We start from the raw sequence: 20,353 nt of genomic DNA on the forward strand, positions 1-20,353 counted from the left end.
ATATTCGAATGTGTGCTACTGCAGAAGCCTTCCCAGTTCTGGGTTATTGATAAATCCACAGGTAGAAAGAAGCAGTGGAAAGATTTGGGGAGTCAGGAAAAAAAATGATCTTGAATCTCAGCTCCAGGTAGATGGTTTTCACTGAGCTTTACTTTTCACATCTGTAAAATGGGGATAATGGTTGGTTGGTTGCCCGCCAGCTGCTATCCCCTACCCCTACCCCTGATTGGTTCCTGCTAATAGGGAGCAATTTTGTTCAGGCATTGAGGGAGCAGCAGTGAGCTTACTGCACTTAATTGAGAGAGGACTATGCCTGTTGATGGAGAAACCTTATGTATCAAGCAAAGCTGATAGACCTTATTTTCTTTCATTCTGTCTTCATTTTCATCTGAAGACATCTGAAAAGGTCTATCATCCATACCCAGCCCAAGCTGATACAGGTCCTGTTTGAACTAACAGTGTGAAATACACCTGGAGCACTTCTCTCAAAAAAATCTTCATTATGTAAATGGAAAGGCCAGTGAAATTTCCACCATGTAACTTCCCATAGAACCTCTCGCTTCTGGCAGGTTTGAGAAACCTCCATGAAATGTTCGGTGTGGAACTGGCTTCTACCTTCAGGACACACTGTCAGTTCAAAACTTTGGTAAATTTTATCGATGGAGACGCAGCTCTGATTTTGCAGTGTCAAGACCTGTGATCATGAATTTTTCTGGAGAGCTTTTTTTTTTTTTTTTTTTTTTTTTTGGTCTTTTGTCCTTTTTTAGGGCTGTGCCCACGGCATATGCAGGTTTCCAGGCTAGGGGTTGAATTGGAGCTGTAGCCACTGGCCTACTACATAGCCACAGAAACGCCAGATCTGAGCCGAGTCTGCGACCTATACCACAGCTCACGGCAACGCTGGATCCTTAACCCACTGAGCAAGGCCAAGGATCGAACCCTCAACCTCATGGTTCCTAGTCGGATTCGTTTCTGCTGTGCCACGACAGGAACTCCTAGAGCTCTTTTCAAAGGCCTCCCAAGGCGGTGATTTGGGGCTTCTCTCATTTACAGGTGATCCTCCTAGTCATACCCAGAAACCTGCATAACTATTTACCCTTCCCTCTCCTCACAGTGGAGTCTCTTCAAAGCTTCCCTCCTAGACCTGCCTCAGGGGCTCCCGGCTTGCTGTCGCCTTATGACCATGACCTTTCTTTTTTTCCTTTTCACTGATGGCTCCAGTCTTACTTCCTATGAATCCTTTTCCTAGGCCCAAGGCCTCCACACTTCCCGTGTTCAGGCTGTGCTGGTCTTTTCTGCCCAACCGAAAGGGCTCAAGGGGAGGTGGTGTGGCTCAGTAGAAACATCCTGGCAAAAGAGACCTGAAGACGTACCCCTGCCCCGCTCCCAGTCCAGCTCTGGTCCTCTCTCAGTGGAGCCCGCAGGTCAAGGAGCCAGCTTCTCTGACGCTAACATGCATATCCATCACCTGGGGATATTGCTAAAAGGCTGATTCTGTCTAGAGTGGGGCCTGAGATTCTGCAAGTGGTGTCAATTCAGCCAGTCCCCCGACCACACTTTGAGTAGCCAAGTCCTAGACCTGCACTGCCCAATAAGGCAGCCATTAGGGGCTGAATGACTTTCAAGCCCCTGCAGTGCGGCTGGACCTGGGATATGCTGCCAGGATTTCAAAGACTTAATACCAAAAAAAAAAAAAAAAAAAAAAAAAAAGATGCACAATTTTCTCATGAATAGTTTTTTTTGAAAGACTTGCTTACATGTTATAAAGATAGTATTTTGGATATATTAGGTTACATGTATTACAAAAATTAATTTGACCTGTCTCTTTTTACATGTGACCTAAGAGTCAATTTTAAATTCCATCACCTGCACAGTTGGCATTTGTAGCTCCTGTTACATCCTTCCTAGATAGAAATATAATGCCATTGGAAGTACAAAAGACCCAGAATAGCCAAAGACATCCTGAAAAAGAAAAATGGAGCTGGAGGAATCAGGCTCCTGGGCTTCAGACTACACTACAAAGCAACAGTTGTCAAAACTGCATGGTACTGGCACAAAGACAGACATAGATCAGTGGAACAGGATAGAAAGCCCAGAATTAAACCCATGCACTTACAGCCAACTAATCTATGACAAAGGAAGCAAGACTATACAATGGAGAAAGGACAGCTTGTTCAATAAGTGGTGCTGGGAAAACTGGACAGCCACAAGGAAAAGAATTAAATTAGAACACTCCCTAACACCATACACAAAAATAAACTCCAAATGGATTAAAGACCTAGATATAAGACCAGACACTATCAAACTCTTAGAGGAAAACATAGGCCAAACACTCTCTGACATAAACGACAGCAACATCTTCTCAGATCCACCTATCAGAGTATTGACAATAAAAAGAAAAATAAACAAATGGGACCTAATCAAACTTCAAAGTTTCTGCACAGCAAAGGAAACCCTAAACAACACAAAAAGACAACCCACAGAATGGGAGAAAATCTTTGCAAGTGAATCAACTGACAAGGGATTAATCTCCAAAATTTATAAACAACTTTTGCAGCTCCATACCAAAAAAACAAACAACCCCATCCAAAAATGGGCAGAAGATCTAAACAGACAGTTCTCCAAAGAAGACATACAGATGGCCGACAAACACATGAAAAGATGTTCAGCATCACTCATTATTAGAGAAATGCAAATCAAAACCACGATGAGGTACCACCTTACACCAGCCAGAATGGCCAGCATCCAAAAGTCTACAAACAAAAAGTGCTGGAGACAGTGTGGAGAAAAAGAAACCCTAGTACACTGTTGGTGGGATTGTAAATTGGTGCAACCATTGTGGAAAGCAGTATGGAGATTCCTCAGAAAACTAAACATAGAACTACCATTTGATCCCACTCCTGGGCATCTATCCAGAGAAAACCACGACTCGCAAAGACGCATGTACTCCAATGTTCATTGCAGCACTATTTACAATAGCCAAGACATGGAAACAACCTAAATGTCCATCGACAGAGGAGTGGATCAAGAAGATGTGGTACATATACACAAGAATATTACTCAGCCATCAAAAAGAATGAAATACCAGCATTTTTAGCAACATGGATGGACCTAGAAACTATCATGCTAAGTGAAGTCAGCCATATAATGAGACACCAACATCAAATGCTTTCACTGGCATGTGGAATCTGAAAAAAGGACAGAATGAACTTCTTTGCAGAACAGATGCTGACTCACAGACATTGAAAAACTTATGGTCTCCAGAGGAGACAGTTTGGGGGGTGGGGGGATGTGCTTGGGCTGTGGGATGGAAATCCTGTGAAATCAGATTGTTATGATCATTATACAACTACAGATGTGATAAATTCATTTGAGCAATAAAAAAAAATGAAAAAAAAGAATAAAATGTGGAAAAAAAAAAAAGAAATATAATGCCATGCTCCATGCACACAACCTGGGGACCATGGACGCCTTGCTCAAATAGCTAAGAGACCATTTCTGGATACGGGGTAGACTCCTTCCCCCTGTCCATCCTCCCAAAGGCTGAACAAGATGCCCTCGTGCAAACCTGAAAGCCCCGTGGAGGCCAAAGGGCAGCTGTCGGAGAAGAGGGAGAGTAGATGATGAGGCTCGGACATGAGGCTGGGGCAGCCTCCGGTGTTTGCCTGCACAAGGCCCATCTGAGAACCGGAGTGAGACCAGGGTGGGGGCAGGGCCCGGGCCTGGGGCTGGGGACTAGCTCTCCTACGTCACCAGACTGAGGCAAAGAATCCTGAGGCATCTGAGATCTCTCGATTCTGTCTTAGCCTTCCAGACGGGTAGGCAGATATATTTGTCAAGGTATGTGGCTAGAACATATTTTACTTAGCAGTTTGCTAGCCTGATTTATAACTTTCAATATTTAGACATATGATATGTGGGCCTCTATTTGTGCTCTCGCCCTGGGCGGGTAAGGTAATCACCATCCGTGATGTGGGATGTGCCTGGTGCATTGGGAACCCAGAGGAGGGACACGCTGGTTAAGGGGGACCTTGAATAACGGTGAAATGCAGAGGAGAAGGTCAGAGCTAAGGGACCACAAGTAAGTAGAGTGGGAAGACGTTGAGCCCGTTTATTTTTCAGTGGTGGAAATGGACGAGGAACATCTCGGGCATCTAGCTGCAGAGCTGGGGATCTAGTGAGCAACACAGCCAACCTGCTTTGCTTCTCTCCACTGCCTCACATTTGTAACCACAGAGCATCTGGTTGCGACACTATCCATCTGCTTCCTTAGGGTAAACAGAAGATTGATTAAGTGCTGTCAGGGCCCAGGCTGGAAACCTGGTTCTTTCAAGCCTCCCGACAGCAGCATCACACACAAGAGGCAGGACGTCTGGGATTCGAATTCCAGGTCCCCCTCTCTGGGTCTCAGTATCCTCATCAGTAATAAAATGGGCTTGATAATGCAGGCAGACCATGGAGATCTTGAGGGCTTACAATAAAGCAAGTATTTCAATAAGGCAAGACCTGAATTTTTTTGGCTTCCCAGAGCATAAAAAAGTTACATTTATACTATACTGTAATCTATTAAGTGTGTAAGAGCATTACGTCTGGAACAACTATGTATATATCTTAATTCAAAAATGCTTCATTGCCAAAAAATGCTTACCATCATCTGAGCCTTCAGCAAGTTGTAACTCTCTTTTTCCCCTGCTGCACCCATGGCATATGGAAGTTCCCGGGCCAGGGATCGAATCCGAGCCGAAGCTGAGGAAATGCCAGATCCTTAACCACTGTGCCACAGCAGGAACTCCCAGTTGTAATCATTTTGCAACAGTAACATCAAAGATCACTGATCTGGGATCACTGTCACAAATGCAACAATAATGAAAAGAGTTTGAAATATTGTGAGAATTACCAAAATGTGACACAGAGACAGAAAGTGAGCCAAGGGTGTTGGAAAAATGGCGCCGATAGACTTGCTTGGAGAAAGTTTGCCACACACCTTCACTTTGGGAAAAACACAGTATCCACGAAGTGCCATACAGCAAGGTATGTCTGCAACGGTACCAGTAGAGGGTTTTTAGGGAGATAAATCAAGATACTCTTCATAAAGGACCTAAACCAGTGCCTGGTGTATACAGACACCACTTCTTGCTAAGTCCATCTTAGAGATGGGACGTCGGCGTGTAGAGGGGAGGGAATCTTGCCTAAGGACCTCACCTAGTTCAGAGGCAGAACTGAAGTTCAGATTGAGCTCTCCTGCACTCCAAAGCTCTTTCCTGCTGTCACGTTGCCTCTCCCATGTGAATATTTCTCAACCACAAAGATAAATTTGTCTCCTCTTTCATGTGGGGTGCGTTCACTGAGCCGGAGCGAGAAGGCTAAAAATACCACTGGATGTAAATCTGATCCAGCGAGAAGGGGTGAGCCTTGGTCAGGTTAAACACAGAGGGAAAGGCCCAGGGGACAGAGCAGGAGCCCTTGCGGTGGCCCTGCCATCCCCTTCAACCCCTTCTCCTGTGACCTGCTTCCAGCTGGCTCCCTGTGCCCCAGTCTCACGGACAATGTCCCTGACTCTAGAACAAGCCAAGATGGTGTCCTCTCTGGGACCTCATGCACATGCCCAGACTCAGATCTTCCCAGGGATGGCTCCTGGTTCAGATGTCGTCATCAAAGCAGTCCTTGCAGGCAGACCACCTTACCTAAAGGGGCCTCTGCCACCTCCGCACACTGCGCCAACCTCTCACTCCTAGCCAGCTGTCCCTTTGTGTGCTTGGCATACAGAGCACTTGGCACAACCTGAAATCCCCTTGTCCCTCCTGTTATCTGCCCTTCTAGGATGGGAGCCTGAAGACAGCAGGCGCTGTGCTCATCTCACCCACTGCTGTGTCTCTGGCAGCTGCAGTATGCCTGGGGCCTAGTCATCCTCAGAAATATTTTTGAATAAACAAAAATGTATGTATGCAGGAGTGAAGGAACAAAGGAATGAAACCTCAATTCTGGTTCTGACTGTGCCATTCCCTGGCTGTGTGATCTTAGGAAAGTCCCATTACATCTCTGAGTCTCAATTATAAAATGAAGGGGTTGCACTAGATTAGGAAGTTCGAAGGTTACTTTGTGGGTAACACCAGGATCCAACAGAAAGTGGATCAAAGGTGCCCATTCTGGAGACCAGGATGTAGCCAGGAGGCAGTAACAGATGTACAGGCCAGAGGGAAGTGTGTCATCCAGGCTTATCAGAAGACAGCAGATAAAGATCACAAACTGTCTCAGGTGGCAAACTGTCACCAGGGGCCCGAGCCTACTACAGACTATAGAGTTATATACGCTCTAGTTGAAGCTTCTCTGTGTCTCTGTCTCACATACATACACCCCTCCTCCACCAACCCGCTTCATCATCATCTGGGTTTACAAGATTGTGTGATTATGGCAGATGAAAAAATTTTTAATATTTTGATAAATTGTCTTCCCAACGACTGTTTATGTGTATCAAATTAACCTCCTTCTGTGTGTATCTCACAATACAATACACTACGATACAACATCACACATACAGTGTTATATGGGCACAATAACGCAAAACAATAATACACTAAAGAAGAAATTTATACCTAGGGACCAAATCAAGATTAGGGAAAGTTAGATTTAATAGGCTCAGACCAGGAAAGAAGTTAGAACCAAAACAAGCAAACAGAGGGTCCTAAACTTGAGTTTTGAAATCAATTCTTCCTCTCCATAGGAAAATGAATAAAAAGAGCTACAATGTATCGAGTCTTTGTTGTGTGCCTGGCTCTATGCTAAGCAGGTGACATGGATGAGCCCAGTCCTCCAGCAGACCTGAGAGGAAGGATTAGTTTCCTGGCGACTGACGGTTTTAGGGGGCCTCATACCTTGTGGGAGATCAGACAGCTCTTAACCCTGGTCCTTTTGACCCCAGATTTCTGCCCCAGAGCATGAGACTCTTCCTCTCTGGGGAGTCTGTGAAGGGTGCTGGGGATTGGCCACAAAACCAAATTCATTTCATACCAAACCAAAAAGGAATCTTGCAGGAGATTTCATCCCAAGATGAATGCACAAAATATCCACATTAATTTCAGAGGCAGAAATCGATCAGTCCACCAAATGTACCAAGATCCACCAAACTGCTATAACGTGGTGATGTTTTAGAGAAAATGTTCATTATCCTAAGGCACTAAATATGTCACCCTCACAATTGCTGGTGGGAGTGAGAGGGGGACAAGCCCTGGGCAACTAAGCTGCTCAGTTTTCCTTGATTTTGTCCATATTGCACCATAATGCAATGCAATGCATCCTTTTTTCCCCCTTTTCTTTCTTTTTTCTTTTTCTTTTTTTTTTTGTCTTTTTTGTTGTTGTTGTTGCTATTTCTTGGGCCGCTCCCACGGCATATGGAGGTTCCCAGGCTAGGGGTCCAATCGGAGCTGTAGCCACCGGCCTACGCCAGAGCCACAGCAACGTGGGATCCGAGCCGCGTCTGCGACCTACACCACAGCTCACGGCAACGCCGGATCGTTAACCCACTGAGCAAGGGCAGGGACTGAACCCGCAACCTCATGGTTCCTAGTCGGATTCGTTAACCACTGCGCCACGACGGGAACTCCCCCTTTTCTTTTTTTGACCACACCATTGGCACGTGGAAGTTCCCAGGCCAGGGATCGAATCTGAGCACATCTGTGACCTATGCCATAGCTGTGGCAATGCTGGATCCTTCACTTACTGTGCCGGGTGGGGAACTGGACAGGCAACACCATAGAGATAAGCCAGAGCATTAATCTATTGCACCACAGCGGAATCCTTATTAAAAGACAAATACTAAACATGAAAAAAACCCTGTCTTTTGGAGAAAACATCCCCAGAGTGCTCTGTGTTCACCCTCTCACTTCAGTGTAAGCCTGGGTTCTGGAGTCAGAAAGAATTGAGTTCAAGTGCTGGCTGTGCCCTCACTGGATTCCTCTGACCAGCCACTTACTCCTCTTTGTTAATAATAATGCTGACTTCGTAGCATGATTGTGCAAGTGAAGGTGCGAGATGCTGACAGTTAGACGTTTTGTCCCATGGCTGGCACACAGCAAGTGCTTAATAGATGAGAGTTATAATTATTCACGAGCTTGGATTCCAGCTTAATCTTGGACCAGCCATTCTGGCCAGGGGCATGTTGTTCTCTCACTGGCCTGGCCTCAGTCACAGAGTTACGGTCTGAGAGATGATATTGATGATATTGGCTGCCGGTAGACGTGGACTAAGGCTTGCAGGAAAGCAAGGGTGAAAGCGTAGGAAGCAGTGATTAGGAGACTATTGGAGGGATCAAGGCAAGAGATGGTGGTGGTTTGAAAGAGCGGGGGTGAATGTGGTGCCAGAGTTGAGGTCCAGGCATTGTGTTCCCGGCAAGCTGTAGGTAGTAAGCAGCGCGTTCTCCAAGCTGTACTGGTAGCTCTGCTTCTTCTTTCCCAGGTGCACAGGGCGGGAGAATGCCAGAGGGACAAAGGTGGGGCCACGCATACCATGGGCTCCCGTGGAAGGCTGCACGACAGGTTATCCTTCCGACATCAGGTCAAGACACTAGATCATGCCTTTCTTAGATCTTGGGTTTCTATAAAAAGGAGCCCCATGGAGGAAGGGCGTATTGTGCAGCCAGGAGCAAGCCCAACAGCATCCTGCCGGTCATGCTCATCAGTCCTTACGCCTTCCCCACGACTCTACTGCTCATCCTTGATTGCAAGCACGTCCTTGGATTTCAAAACGGGAAGTAGCCTGACTTGGGTTGCTGTTCTTCCTGGCAGCTTCCCTTCCTGGCAGGCCCTCCTTCAGACAAAGAGGTGAGGCTGCTGTTTTGCAGAGAGTGAAACCACAGTCTCCATGGAGCTCTGGGGCAGGAGACAGGATTTGCAGCGGCCCTGGACGGGGTGGGGGGACCTGGGAAGCATGGCAGAGCTGTGGCATGGCCCCACTGCGTTTTTTTTTTTTTTTTTTTTTTTTTTTTTGCTTTTTAGCACCTGCAGCAAATGGAGGTTCCCAGCAACACAGGATCCTAGCCGCATCTTCGAACTACACCACCACAGCTCACAGCAATGCCAGATCCTTAACCCACTGAGCGAGGCTAGGGATCGAACCTGCAACCTCATCATTCCTAGCCACATTCGTTTCCACTGAGCCACAACAGGAATTCCAGGCCCGCTGCTTCTAAACAAGGCACGTGGATTGATTAAGGAAGAATTATGCCAGGGGATAGGCACCATCCCATGAAGCAGGTGCTGAGTTAGGATGTTTTGTCTCAGAGATGGCTTTCAAAGACCCTGAGAGGTGGGTGTTGTGTCTCTCATGGGACAAGCTCAGAGTTAGCAAGGGGCACAGCCAGGACTCACATCTCTGTCAGACTCCAAAAGTCCATACTTTTTAGTTGATCACCTGGTTGTCTTCACCTTCACAATGAACCCCTGACTTGAGCTGATGTTTTTTTCTGCCACTGCGCTGGAGAAGCATTCAGAGCGGTCAGAGACCGCCAGCATCTACTGCCAGGAGATAAGAATAGCCTCGTAGCTGTGCAGATGCATACGCGTATACGCATGCACTTTGCATATTGTAGAAGGTAATGAAAATGTTAGGGCTTATCACTACGAGCAGCTCTACTATTTATCATACTGCTTCCCCTCTTAAATTAGAACAGTCTAATTTCCTTGAAGTCGGGAAGCACCTCTATCAGTTTCATCGTGCTCACCCAAAGGATGGTACCCCATCAGTATCTCACACATGGCAGGTGCTGGCTGCATTTTGCTTAATGGAAATGAATTGAATGATATGTTTTATCTGGGCTTCACAGTTCGTCAGAATTTAAAGGGAGCTGGGAGTCCACACATTTTATTGCCTTGTTAATGTTAAAGAGCTTTTCGAAAGGGAACATTTTTTCTTTGAGCTCCAAAGGGGTTGGTAAACATGAGTTTGAAGGAGTGCAAGGGGGCTCATTTCTCGGAAGGGGTTTCGTGTCTCACACATACACAATTGTGCTGTGTCCGAGACCCTATGATGCTTTTCAGTTTGGATTTGACGAGAGCCTGACCAACAACCAAAAGCCTCTCCAGCATAAATGAAGGCTTGTCTTGCCAGAAACCAAAATTTCCAGCCAATGATCAATGTCTGATCCCTACCAGACTGAGAATAGACCACTTGCCTATAAAGTTGTTCAAATAAAGAGCCAGGAGCTTCTGGTAATAGCCGGTGTAAGTGGGAAAGACATACGTTCTCAGAAGGGTGGGGTTGAGTGGAGAGAAAATGAGGAACCGTTGTCAATGGTTTCATCCAAAGCAGGGTATGAGTTTTAGAAAAAGTAAAATAAAATAAAAAGGACATAGTAAGGTCAATGTCACTTCCTAGTTTATCCTGGGTTGGACTTCAAACAGTGAGTCTTTGTTTTCAATCTTCTCTATGAGGCAAGATGTGATTGCAACTGAAGCGCATTGATTAACCCAAAATAACTGTCCCTCAATTTGCTGGATGCTCAAGAATACTCTGGAGACCTTGCTTTTGTTTTGAGTTAGCCATTTGGGAGCTTGGCGCCGATCCTTGTGCAGCCATTCAAACCGATTGAACCAGAAAAATGTCAGGAACTACACAAGGACATATAGTACAGTTTAATTAGTTTAGAGAGAGAGTGGGTTCCCCCCACTCTCTCCCTAAACATCACTCAAGCAAATTGTTTTTTTTTATGGTCTTGTTAAAATAATTTCCTGGTTGCAGTTCTGTTCTCATGCTAGCTGAGCAGGACCGCGTGGGTTATTATAAAGGGTAGTGAAGGTGGGTGAAATCTCTCTGCTCTTAAAAAACAGAGGGGTTTAATCACCTGGCTTGTGCAATGACATATGAAAGAACCCATTCTTGAATGTCAGCACGAGGCTGAAGCTCCTGTTAATAATAGTTGCTGGCTAGGAAATTCTTCTGCTGACTTTTATCAGGAATTTTCCATAGTAACTGAGGCTGCCCACGGTGAGCCAGCCAGTGGGATTTTCATTCCATCACGCACATTTTTCTGTTCATCATGGTAAGGAGAATATTACTTACTGGAACGTGTGACCAGAGTTGTGCTCTCTGGGACTGGGAACCTTGCTGTTCTTCCTCCTCTGGATGATGCCTCGAAGAGATGGGAGAACTGTTCTCTCTAAAGGAAGTCAAGCCACCCTGATTTCAAAATATTGGTCTGTTGAATTCATTCCAAGTCACTCTGTGTTGCTCCGTCTTGTCATAAATGTTTGATGACGCAGAAACATCACTCCCCAGCTGAGGAGGCTTCCACGGCTCCCTGGTGCCTATGGGATAAAATTCGGAATTTTTAAGCTTGATGGTCAAGGTTGTTTATAATCTGGCCACTAACCATTTCTGGCTTCTTTTCTCTTTCCCCATGATGCCCAGTTGGACCCCAGCCACCGTGAGTGGCTCTTTTTAGCTTCCATAACAAAGACGCTTCCCAATCTCACATTCATTAGGGTAGTTACTGTAAAATAAAAGAAATAAAACCAGAACATAGTGAATGTTGGTGAAGATATTGGAACCCTCGTGCTTTGTTGGTGCAACTGTACAATGGTGCAGCCACTGTTGAAAACAGTATGGTTGTTCCTCCCCAAATTCAAAACAGAATTATCATATGATACAGCAATTCCATTTCTACGTACATACGCAAAAGAAGTGAAACGAAGGAAGATATCAAAGAGTTTTTTTTTTTTTTCTTTTTTGTCTTTTTAGGGATGCACCTGTGGCATATGGAGATTCTCAGGCTAGGGGTCTAATGGGCGCTGAAGCTGCCGGCCTACACCACAGCCACACCAGATCCGAGCCGTGTCTATGACCTACACCACACCTCACAGCTACGCCAGATCCTTAGCCCACTGAGCGAGGCCAGGGATCAAACCCTCAGCCTCCTGGTTCCTAGCCAGATTCGTTTCCGCTGCGCCACGATAGGAACTCCTCAAAGAGATATTTTTACATCCACATTCATAGCAGCATTTTTCACGACAGCTAAAACATGGAACCAACCCATGGATAGAGGGTCTGGGAGGAAACTGAGTCCGGGGAGAGAGAAGAAGGGCCCTGGGAGTCCCACCTCTGTGCTCTTCTCAAGACTTCTTGTTATAAGAAAACTAGGATTGACATTTTTTGCGTTTAGCTGTAAACTGTATTAATGACCGTGAGCTCAGTAAGGTAATGGTGACCGAGAAGAAATTGTTTCAACACTTGAATTTCCCTTATTTAAATTCTTTATTTTTTAATGATGAATACATATATGTCAGAAAAAATACATGGCCTTTCTGGGGAGTCTACAGAGCCCTTCCCCAGGGGCATTAGCACATCTTCACCCATCGAGTGGTACAGTTAGCCTCCTGCTCCTCGTGAGGAGCTGAGTTTCAAGGAGTGGAAGATCATGATAATTAAATAGCCGCTGGAATTCAAACCTAGGACTTCTAGCCACGAACCTCTCCATGACTCTGTTTCAGGAAATTCTAAATCTTAGGTCCTACATTTTAACAAAGTCTTTTTAACATTTTAACAAAGTCTTCAGGTGATTTGTGTGTCTCCCCCCAAAGTCTGAGAAGCACAGATGTGGCACGGGTTGGGAGTCAGAAAGGCCAGGGTCCAATCATGCCTTTGTTACGTACTAGTTGTATGACTTGAACGAATGATTTTCTAAGCTGCAGTCTCGTTATCTGTAAAATCGTACTTTAAGGAGCACCTGCCCTCCCCACATTTTGGTGAACCTCCTCTAAGTGAATGTCCATAAAGTGCTTTGCAGACTGCCTTGGCTCATAGTAAACGCTCAGTAAATGTGAGCTACTGTTATCATCACTCAAAAGAATCACCTTCCTGATCATCCAGTCAGGGGGCCCTGACTCCCCACTGTGAAATCAAAATTCTCCACACATATTCAGAAACTGCAAGAGAAAGAAGAGCCAGAACCTGTGCCCTTGAGATGCTTTCTGTGCAATGAGAAAGGGAGGGCAGCTGAATTGAAGAAAAAAGACAAGCAAACTTCTCCCACAGAAATATCCCCACGGAGCCCGCACTCTCACAGCCTAGAGATGGGCTGTTTGATGAAGTGCCACAGGGAAGAGGCATGGTTCTGGAGCTTGTTAACTAACTGATGAGTCAGGGGCGACAGCCACTGAAGCGTGAAGGTGGAAATACACAAACAAGGCTCAGCGTGGCCAGGCCTGCCAGGGCACATGTCCCCTCCCACGTCCCCCCACTGATGAGACAGCAGAGAGGGGTGGCAGGCTGGGGGCGAGTCTAGAGGGGGTGGGGTAGTCTGGGGTCAGGATTGCTCATCCCTGGGGCAGCAGGGGATACTGGGGCCTGAGGGGCTGAGTAAGCCTGGATCTTTAGGGGAATGCTGGGCTCCAAGTCCTAGCGGAAAGTACATTGATTCCGAATCCAGATGGGGTAACGGCAGGATAGCTGTCAGCGGGCAGGAGTACACGGGCGAAGACTCCAGATATATGTTTGATAAGCACTATGAGCTGGAGAGGGTGAAGGTGAGGGTCGGGGTCCTGAGGGCTGCCTTGATTCACGATCATCATTATAGTAACAACTGACATCATCATCATAATATAGCAATAACATGTATCAAGGGCTTAGTATACAGCAGCATTTTCTATGTGTTCCTTCATCCTCACAAGTATGTGAAATCAATATTTTCTTAAACAGATGAGAGAACCAAGAAGAGATGGTAAATTCTTTGCCCGTAGTTACATAGCTAGGAAGTGGCAGAGCCAGGCTATTTAGTCTTCAGAACTGACTCTTTAACTATGAAACTAGATTGAATATTGGCTGGTCTGGATGCTATTTTGGGGGGTGAGGGAGCAGGTGATGTGTGAGTTGGGTCTACGTGGCTTAAGGAGCCTGGGGGAAAGATGGGGATAACCCACAGCAGTGTCTTTTGGGGAAGTGGCCACCCCGGGGATGAGGTCACTCTGAATTTTACTTTGTCTTAAGTTTCAGTCCCACATGGAGACACAGGTGAGACACAGACACTGTCCTGGCCCTGAGGAGCTCAGGGTCTCGGAGATGCCTGTTAGAGTAACATGTGTCAGAGAGCTGCAAACTACAGAGAGGCAGGAGAGGATGCTGTGGCTTTAACTTTCTTCTCAGCCAATGAAACCAAGATGGTGGAAGGGTTGGCACCATTTTGCCTGTTTCTAATTTCCACCATGTTGTGGGTCTCAAAGCTCAATTTGGCTTTAAGTTGCTCTGCCTTCTCACCTTCTCTGATTTCCCCACACACCTCCTCAAGTCTCCTTATTTATGAAGTTCACAAATGTGGTCCCAAAATAGGAAGAAGCTTGGGAAAAATCCCAGTTTATCCAGCGTGCAATTAGAAATGACCCATGGGCCAAAATAAGCCATGAGCAAGCCTTCCCTTTAGAGAACGGCTAGGACCATTCTGTTGAAGAGGCAAAATGCCCCACATGGCAGTGGAAAGAGATTTGGTCTTGGTCTGGAAGAACTCTGTCCAAATCCCAGCTCTGACACCTATTAGCAGTGGGATCCTGGGGAGTGACTTACCCTCTTCAAGCCTATGTTTCCTTTTTCTTTGCAAAATCCTTCACTTGCCCCTACTGCCCTTAAGGATCCTACATGATCTAGGCCCAGCTAAGCTCTCCACTCTCGCTTCTCACAACTCCCCATTAGTTAGGATATTTTGGCTGCACTAATGAATGAACAGGCACTGAAATCAGAAGGATGCATATTATCACCTTGGCAAGAAGTCTGGGGGCTCAGGCTTCCAGGGTTGTTTCAGCAGCCGTTCAAGGTCCAGATATGAGTTCCAGGTCTCCCAGTCTTTTGGCCTTCCCCTTATTATCACAAGATGGCTACCACAGCTCCAGGCATTACACTCACACATAATAGTGAGGAGATCCCTTCCTTGGCTTCTTTGCTTTAATCTGAAGTTTCCCAGGATATGTCTCCTGACAGCTTTTGGGATGAGACTGTGTCTCAAGGCCTGCAAAGGAGGCTGATAAATCATATATCTTGTTTCTCTGTGTAGTATATAGCTGGTGAGATCGAAGTAGTTTGCAAATGTCTATTGAGTGGCCAAGCGACACTGTCTGCTACCTCCCTAACCAAAATGCACAGTTCACTCAATGTTCCCCCCAAAGAGCATATAATTTCAGCTTCTAGCTGGCTCCCTCTGACTGGAATGCCTTTCCTTCCCTTCTCCATCTGTAAACCCTGACTTACCTTCTAAGATTCGGCTCTGCAACACCTTCCTTCAATACCACTTCACTCTAAAGTCTGGGTTTGATGGACCCCCCCCCGCCGTGGACATAAAGTTTTCTGATTTATTTCTACATCTCAGAGTCTAGCATATCACCTAACATAAAGCAGGAGCCCATGGCATGTTTATTGACTACGTAAATGAAGATAATGCTCACTGCCTCGGTCATCGTGAAGTTGAAAATGAGATAATTTATGAAAAACAGTATACATGTTATTAATAATAGTTCACATAATGATATAAGCAACTTCAGCTGGCATTCACTGAGTACTTACTATATGCCTGCCACCATTCTAAAGATCTTATGGAAACCTTATGAAGTAGGCCAATTAGTTAGCATAAGTTAGGTTTTGCTGAAATAACAAGCAATGCTCATATCTCAGGGGTTTAAACACCAAAAACGTATTTCTCATCCATGCTAAAATCCTTTGTAAGTCGAGGGGTTCTCTATTCATTTTAAGCATTCAGGAACACAGCTGACCACCCTATATTTACAACGTCCAGGGCACAGAGCCTCCTTGGTCTGTGTGGCAGAGAAAGAAATCATGGAAAACCGGTCCTGGCTCTAAATGCTTCTGGCTAGAGGCAATGCACATTTCCACCTACAATACATTGGTCAGAGCAAGTCCCCTGGTCATGCCTGTGTGCAAGAGAGTGTGTACAACTGAAGGAGTTGTTGGGCAGTGGTAGCATCTGCCACACAGATACTACTTTTAATTAACAGACAGAGAGGAGTTCCCTGGTGGCCTAGCAGTTAAGGAGTGGCATTGTTACTGCTATGGCATGGGTTCCATCCTTGGCCCAGGTGCTTCCACATCTCATAGGCATGGCCAAAAAAAAAAAAAAAAAGACAAAGAAAAAGAAAATATGTATATAACAGATTGATAAACTGAAGAAGATAAGAAGGTAAAATAATTTGTCCGAGATCACACAGCTGGTAAGTGGTTGCTGCAAGATTCAAACTTGGCTTTTGTGAATTAGAACAGAGGTCAGCAAACTTCTGTCGAGGATCTGATAGTGAATATTTGTGCAGGCCACACAGTCTCTGTTACAATGACTCCACTCTGCTGTTTTAGCGCAAAAGCAACCACAGACAGTATGTAAATGAGAGGGTGCAGAGGCGCTCCATCGAAACTTCATTTGCAAAAACATGGGGTGGACTTGATTTGGCCAGCGGGCCATGGTTTGCCGACCCCTAAGTGAGAATTCTTGTTCATGACCTCAGGGTTACCCTGAGCTCTGAAGATTGTGAAATGATGAACAAATGTGAGTTATTATAACCATTTGCTACTGAATATCTGCTACATTCCTCCCTAGCTGGCCAGAGTCAAATGCCTTCCCACACTTTAATGGGTCACTGAGTTTTCATCCAGCCAAGGTTAAGGGTAACCAGCTTCTCTTTGGGGCCTGGATAATTATTACTGTACAAGTTTAAAGGGAATGACATACAGGTAATTTTCTTACTAAAAATGAGAACAGAAACGATACCAAGAACCAAGCAAGCCAGTATTAAACCCCCATTAGCTGCGTGGGGTCATTTGTAATGGCACATTCACTGAGGGGACAATTGTTCTGCTGGCCTGTGCTAACCAGCAATTGAAATCAATGGGAGGCTCTGGACACCAAAGCAGGTTTTTTTCTGGGCCACCTAACCCAGACCTTGTTTTTCCAGCTGACACTCTGCCTGTGTCAGCTAATTCCTGCTTTGGAAAATGCATTCCAGGACTAATAAAGACTTTAAAGTCACATTATTTTCTCACCATGTTATTAAAACCTAAGTGGCTCCACTTCTCCCTAATATGACCAGATTTCCTGGCTAGCTTAGAAAAATGGCCAATTGTCGCAGAATTTGGTTTCCCATTGGAAAGACAAGGCCCAAGGTTTATTTGTGGATTCATCGCTCCTAAATGATTTGAGCACTGTGGTGGAAGGGCAGGGAGTTTGGCTCAGTTAAAAAAAAACAGGGAGAGAGCAATTTTCAAAAGTGCATGTGTGTTTGAAAATCTGGGAGGCAGGATTCAACTTACCGCTCACTTACTGCCTACAGGAACCTGGGCAAGTCACTTCACTTCTGTTCCCATGTTTGTAAAATGGCAACGATGAGACCCGTTTCTCAGTGTTGTGAGGGTGACATTGCCCATGGAAGTGCCCAGGAGGCCCTCCTGGAATGGCAGCTCCCGTGGAAGCAGGAAGATCCTGGGTCTGTTCAAGCCAGAAATAGCTGAGAACTGGCTCTGGAAAACTGGCAGAATCCAACCCAAGCTGGGCTCCCCAGTGCTAACTGGAAATTAATCAGGAGAAATAATCACCAGCCAGGACAATTAGAAGAATGAGCTAATGGAACCTGCCCTGCTCATGCTAGGATGGCAACCAGTGCCCGCCGCCCGCCACCACCTCTGCCCCAGCACCCACCCAGCCAATTGCTGCTTCCCCACACACAGGGAGGCTGTGTGTGGGGACGAGGGCAAGTGTGCTTTATTTCAGCAGGGCTATCTTTATCTCTACCATCAGTTCTCACACATGCTGGGCTCAGCTCACCAGAGAGGGCAGCCGGGGCCATCCCTCAGAGGCCTGGGGAGGCTGGTAGGCGTCCCCAACAGGGCAGGCCACCGAGGTGCAAGGAACAGCCAGATGTTGCCCTGGGTCCCTGCTCTCCTGTAGCAGAGCTGCAGACAGGGAGCCAGACTAGAAGCTTTAGAAGCAGGGGTGGGCTCTTGAAGCTCACCTATTCTTTACACACCCCTTTTTCAGATAAGAAAACTGAGGTCCAGAGAGAGTCAGTGATTTGCCTGAGGTCAGGTAGCAAGGCTGTAGCCAGGCTAGGAGCTGAACTCCAATCTCTTCCTACTGACCTGTCTGTCTTGAAATTCCTTTAGAGATTCGGCAGACACCAGAGCTGAGTGGAGAGCCTGGGGTGATGTTTGAAGAAAAGGGAATATTGTGAGGTCAAGAAATCGGATTTCTCAGTATCTTGTAATAACCGATAATGGAAAAGAATCTGAAAAATAATATGCATATATGTACAACTGAATCACTTTGCTGTACACTTGAAACTAATACAACATTGTGGAGTTCCCGTCATGGTGAGGCAGAAACGAATTCGACTAGGAACCATGAGGTTGCCGGTTTGATCTCTGGCCTCACTCAGTGGGTTAAGGATCCGGCATTGCCGTGAGCTGTGGTGTAGGTTGCAGACGCGGCTTGCATCTGGCACTGCTGTGGCTCTGGCCTAGGCCGGTAGCAACAGCTCTGATTTCCCCTAGCCTGGGAACCTCCATATGCCACGGATGCGGCCCTAAAAAGACAAAAGAAAAAAAAAAGAAAAAAGAAACTAACACAACATTGTAAATTAACTATACTTAAATTTTTTAAAAAGACTGCATAATGAATGAGTAAATAATGAATAAACAATGACCAGATTTTTCTTTTTTTAAAAAAAACAGATTTCTAAAATTGTGAGCTAGGTAAAAAGGAAAATACTTTCCCACCATAATGATACCCATATTGGAACACGGGACTCTCAATTCTCTCACCCCAGATTGTTTTATTTTCAAATCAGGCTAACCCTTAGCAAGAAGGGTCAGCTGATGAACCAGATTGAGCACAAATACTATTTTTGCCCAGGTTGCCGTGTGGAAAATTTTCTCATCCTGGCTTGGCTGTTTCCTGGCTGTGTGACCTTGGCTAAGTCACTTCCCCTCTCTGAATTCCAATTTACCCACTTGCAAAACTAGAGCAGTGCTAGAATTGAGAATCTTTTGTAAGCTGCAAAACACTGGACAAACATAAGCTTTGACCAAGAGGGTTTTATTTCTTTGTAAAGCAGATTGCGGCAGAAAATTCCCAGCTGGTGGCAGGTGTCTCCATTCCTTTAAAAAGAGTAGAGAAAAATGCCAAACAGCCACCCTGCAGAGCCTCTAAGCTCCTTCCTGTTTTAACAGCCTCCCAGTAAACTGTCCAGGGGGTGACCAACTCTCCTCCACGGAAATCTGCAGTAAATTGCATTCCAGGCCGGCTCACCAATCATTAGCCATGCGAGCCTGTTTATCCTGCCCCAGCCTGGAATTTGGCCTCTTACAAAACCCCAGCTCACAAAAGGAGAACAGGTTGGACCTAAATTGCTTAGCAAATGAAGAAAGCCTTCCAGCAGGCCAGGGGATATTTAGTAAACACACCAAGCCAGGCAGGGCCCACCCATTAGGTCTCAGTCCCAAAGTCCCAGCTGACCTTTCTGTTGACACTGATTTGAGAGTTTGAGGTGTGATCTGACCCCTAGAAAGGACAGTTCCCCAATTCAGATGATCATGCAGCCCCAGCCAAAAGTCAGGTCTTTGCTATCAGTGATGGCAGCACCACCTTAAATTAGTTTCTGGTCACCTTCACTGGGGCAGCAATTGCATAATTCTTACAATTTTTCGAGGAAGGTGTTACTGAAGTGGAAGTTGGGCTCCTTATCCATTGAGTCACTTGTCCAAGGTCATGGAGCCAGGAGGGTGGAGAAGACAGGGCAGCTGCTGTTTGTATGTGCTGGCACATTCCCCCGCCTCGCCCCCTTCCTGGGGTAACAGACCCAGCTGTCTGTCCACCTGGGCTGGGCACGAGACCCAGCCTCGTCCAATCACAAAATCACATCCCCCTGGCAAAATAAGAAAGGAGCATGTGACCAAGCAAGGCCAAATAGACATGTTTTAAGCGCTTCCTTTCTCTGAACACATTTATGGCTCATAACAACGTGATGATAACAGATCCCCATTCATCCCCAGATGAATAAACTGAGATGCGGCAAAGTTAATGAAAACAGGTGACCTTAAATGGAAGGGCTAGGATTCAAATGGAGCAGTCTGGTGCCAAAGCCCATTTCCTCTCTCTCCCTTTTTTGCTTTTCAGGGTCACACCCGCGGCATATGGAGGTTCCCAGGCTAGGGGTCGAATTGGAGCTGCAACAGCCACAGCCACAGCAATGCTGGATCCCAGCTGCATCTGTGACCTACACCACAGCTCATGGCAACGCTGGATCCTTAACCCACTGAGTGAGGTTAGGGATCGAACCCGCATCCTCATGGATACTAGTTGGGTTTGTAATGGCTGAGCCAC

General features: G+C 46.0%; 1 long non-coding RNA gene across 10 annotated transcripts in view; it reads right to left on the bottom strand.

Annotated features, from left to right (window-relative positions):
* The window catches only part of LOC102164818, a 230,832-nt gene that overhangs the window by 35,718 nt on the left and 174,761 nt on the right, over window positions 1–20,353 (bottom strand). For all 10 annotated transcript variants that reach the window (XR_002339638.1, XR_002339637.1, XR_002339634.1 and 7 more), the window contains exon 6: window positions 11,053–11,297. This is a non-coding gene — a long non-coding RNA (uncharacterized LOC102164818). The remainder of the gene's footprint in view (window positions 1–11,052; window positions 11,298–20,353) is intronic.

The sequence above is a fragment of the Sus scrofa genome, chromosome 16 (genome assembly GCF_000003025.6).
Source record: "Sus scrofa isolate TJ Tabasco breed Duroc chromosome 16, Sscrofa11.1, whole genome shotgun sequence".
Lineage (NCBI taxonomy): Eukaryota > Metazoa > Chordata > Mammalia > Artiodactyla > Suidae > Sus > Sus scrofa.